The sequence below is a fragment of the Sturnus vulgaris genome, chromosome 3 (assembly GCF_052056855.1).
Source record: "Sturnus vulgaris isolate bStuVul1 chromosome 3, bStuVul1.hap1, whole genome shotgun sequence".
In the NCBI taxonomy this organism is placed as follows: domain Eukaryota; kingdom Metazoa; phylum Chordata; class Aves; order Passeriformes; family Sturnidae; genus Sturnus; species Sturnus vulgaris.
The window spans coordinates 105,536,663-105,541,024 of record NC_142245.1 but is presented as its reverse complement, the minus strand read 5'-3'; positions in this window follow the sequence as shown (position 1 = coordinate 105,541,024).

The window sequence follows — 4,362 nt, the reverse complement described above, 5'->3', positions numbered from 1 at the left end:
AGAAAGGCAGCAGAGCACCTCCCTGGGCAAGGGAAAGAACAACAAAAAAAGTGGTTATTCAGGTGAGTGCTTTCAGAAATACCTGCCTAGTCCACAAGCTGTGAAAGTGGTGGGCCAAAATTGTTGAAGAGTGAAAGCAGCATCCAGTACTACAGGAAAAGGCCTCATTAAGAGAGAGCGAGTCAGTCTTTTCTTGTGGGCAGCACCCGTGTAACTTCAGGCTAATGGGAAACCCCTCTGCAGGTTTTCGAGCACCATCCCCCAAAATCCAGCTCTGAGGCTCTCTGTAATGAGCATGCAGGATCCTACCAGGCCCTCACATGCAGCATCAAAGTAATGCAGCTGCTTTTATTACAGCTGTTTATGAAAACTATCACAAAAGTGGCATGCCACTGCCAGCTGAGCTTTTGCCAAAGGAAGCTCTGCTTAATTAGGTCAAGAATTATTTGGTTAGTGGCACAGACATATTTATATACAGTTTTCAGTGTCCACACAGAAGTTCTCCCTAGCAGAACACAGGGAAAGAGGATAGAGGAAAAAGAAAAAAGGTCACCAAACTCTTGGGAGAGACAGCCATGTTGATTCAGTTGGCAACTAAAAGGCCAACACTACAGCTACCCTGACACTTGGATCATTACACTTTGCATTGTTTAAGTGGAAAAAAACCCCAACCTCCGACTGTTTACAAGAAGGCTTATTCTTGTCCAAGTAACCAAGGCCATCCTTTCCATCAGAGCATTACACTGGGGAGAAGAAAGGAGCTCAGAGCAGACTCTGCCTCAGGCTAACTTCACATTCCACACCTTAGGGTGGGCCACAGGGGAGTCTCCTTTGGTCTCACTTCCTGGGAGTGAAAGCCAGGAGGCAGATGGAGTTACTCAGAGATGTCTGACTCACTGCAAAGGTGGCCGGACAGAACAAGCAAAATCAGATATCACTGTGCAAGCAAACTGGGTGCGTTCAGGTGATCCTGCTGCAAGTCACAGCTGCATGTGAAAGGGTCAGAATCAATTATTTCTACACCAGTGCAAAAGGACCTCCAAACCAAACCGCACAGGATTTGCCAAGGCATGCAAGAGTTAGGAAAAGTGTCTTTGGTGCCACCAGAATGAACAAAGAGAAATGGCCTCATAAATAGGGGAGGCCTGTGTCTAGGGACCCAGAAGATGAGCAGCACAATGGCTGGATGCCAAATGTTGCACGCTGGCAGACAAGCTCTTGGTAATCTGAGGCTGAAGGTCCAGCTTGCTTCCTCTTCAGACTCGTTCTTAATGCTTGCATTGGTTTAATGAGTGGGCAGGTTGTTCCTTTGTTACTGCATGGAGTTAGAATAATGTGGTGTGGGCCACGGATAATAGAGACACTGGCCTGAGGAACTTGAAAGGGGAAGAAGAAGAAAACCTCAGGCTAGCAGCAAATGAAACTTTGCAAAATCTTCCTGGTCTACACAGTCTCCAAGTAGGCCACCAGCCACACTGTCCTAACCTACTCCTGTCAGAACAATCCCTCTTCCATCTGCAGGTTTTAGCTCACTGATCAAAGCTTCTTGTTGCCAGCTCACCATTCTGAGGCACCATCCATGGGAAAAACCCTGATGTAGAAGGGACTGTCAGTGACAGTGTTTTGCCCTTCCCAGATCCCTTTTTTTTGGGTGCATCTCCTGCCTCATTCCGAGAAGTTTCTAGGGCAGACTGAATCTGAATGCATTTAACTAAATTTATTTAATATCCTGTTACTGCTCCATGTGTCCAGAGGCACCCTCCTTCCTCTCTGTCCTGTTCAGCAATCATCACAGAAATTCAGGGTTTCACTTAAAGCCTTGCCTACACGTCATACCTCAGAAGTGAAACACAAGAGTTGTGGCTTTCCTGTTCTTAAAAATCCCCTTTAGCCAACCGAGCTACCACATAGGGGAAAAAACAGACTTTTTTCTCTGTCACAAAAGCAACAAAAGAGAAAGTGGCAATCATCACCTCAGAAGCCAACTATAACTATATATATTATATATGGTTATATATACTACCTGGAGCCAACCAGAAAGAGCACATGTGAGCAGTGAGCTGTCAACCCCAGAAGGTGGGCAGCCTGGACACTTAGAGCAATCTCAATATTTGCACATACTCTAACCTCCCACTCTGCGTTAGGGACTATATTTCTCTTCTCCATCCCAGGATGTCAGGCTGTAGCATACTTAAACTAGCTGATGAAATCATTGAGATGTGATGTGTGAGTCTGTACAGCTTGATGCCACAAGTACAATCTAGCTCTTGTTAAGGAACTCAGAGCAGAATCTAGCCGTTTTTCTAACCCTACCCCACCTGGTCACAGTCCATTAATAAACCCTTTAAGGACACATGGCACCAGGTTTCAGGAGTCATCTGCTCTGTGGGCTGCACTGCTGCTGAGGGGCACAGAGTGACAGTGGCACATCCTCACACACTGCTGTGGTGGGTCTGACACCTGGAAAGCCAGGCAGGCAGCTCCTGCTGCTGTGTGATACTCACATTCATCAGGGGTAGGGGACGATGGCTTCTGCTCCAGGACCCAGTGCAGAAGGGTGGTGGTTGCCCAAAATCAACAGCTGCCGTCCCTGCTCCTGCTCGCCTCTGGTGGCAGCGGAAGCAGTGGGCTGGATTCCTCTCGTGGCTGTGTTTCCCCTCTTCCCATGGCAGCACACAGTTCAAACCAGCTCCTTTTCCCCAAGGAGACTGAGTTCAATTGGGCTACACTGCTGGAAGCCCTTGATCCAATTCTGGGAAATCCCCACAGCTCCACTGTACTGGGCACAGGCAACCAACTCCTATGATCCCCTGAGCTCTAGGCTGCCAAGAAACTCCTCTCCATACAAGTCTCATCTGGCTTTTCAGCATGGAGTTCTTTTGACTGAAACCACAATACTTAACATGCTTCAATGATCAAGCAGAGGGCACGGGAATGTCACTGAAAACGCTTGGCTCCCAAACGCTGCATTGTTCTTCTCTCACCCCATTCACAGATCCCGACCAGAACATCCTGATCAAGCTCTAAATGTTTTCTGGCCAATCCAACAAGAAGCACCACAGCCCCATTTGATCGAAGACGCACACAGGCCCAAGCTGGCATGAAACCCATGAGGCACTCAACCCCAGCAGTGCCTCACCACTGCTCCAAGGAGTGCTGTGGAAGTGTTCCTTCTCTCCTCTGTGCTGCCAGGGTCCACCAGATGCAGCCTTGGCCAAACTGACCCAAAATCTGCTGAGAAGGCTGGCTGTGCCTGGCATGCATTTCCTGATTCCCTGTGATGACCATACAGATGGATGTCACCACCTGCCCACCAAGTCTGGGTGACATTTTCAGCTTGTGCTCTGCAGGCCCCAGCATCAAGCACCTCTGACCCAAGTCCTGACCCAAAAGTCTCATGTCCAAAGCTCTGGTTGCACCAGGTTCAAGACACGTCAGAAAGAAGAACATGGTGGCCACAGCTCATGTGAGGGAAAGGCGGAGTGGGGTGGTAGGAGCTGCATGAGTAATTTAAGAGAGAGAGAGAGAGAGAGAGAGAGAGAGAGAAAGAAAGCTAATTAAAGACGTGATAAAATCTCAACAGTTTTAGCCACATTGAATATCCAATTAGGTCTATAAAGCCTTCAGGCCACAGCTGTGGGAAGGGATCTTGGGTCTGGCACAGATTGACCAACACCCACTGAGAGCCTCCAGAGCAACCCAGAAACAGCAGTTAAGGCTCTTTTTTGGTTACCCCCTCTCCCAAGCAGCTCCAGGGCAGCAGGGCCCAATGGCTGCAGCCTTAACCACATCCCTCATCCATCCAGCTGCCCCATGGCCATGCTGTGCCCATGGCCATGTGGCCAGTGTGTGTGCTGCTACAGCTTCCAGCAGCTGTAAAAATTCCTAAAAACTGCCTTTTTTTTTTTTTTTTTTTTTTTAATAACATTTGCACACACATTCAGCTGCATTGTTTATAGCAAACATTTCAACATGTGCTGGCACAAGCGGCGAAAATAAAACAAGACAAATGAATGGACTGGAACAGGAACTCCAGCCCTGACCCTGTGGAAGGGTGATACAATTCGTTCCGCGCTGTGTTTTCGCTGGATGGTTGTTGCCTCATTTTTGCCATCCTCGGTGGGACGTGCGAAGACCAAGCCACAGCAGCACTGAAGTCGCTTTTAACTCCAGAAAAAAAAAAATAGGACGAGTTGCAGGAGGGCGCTTCTTTCAAAGCGGAATTTTTTGCCACAAACCTCTCGCAGCATTTTACGCTGCCAGAAATCCTGTTCCGAGCGGCAGGAAAACGTGTGCACGAAGGCAGAGGCTATGGGGCCGACCCCGGGGACCCGCGGGCAGGAGGGAAGACACCTCACTCCC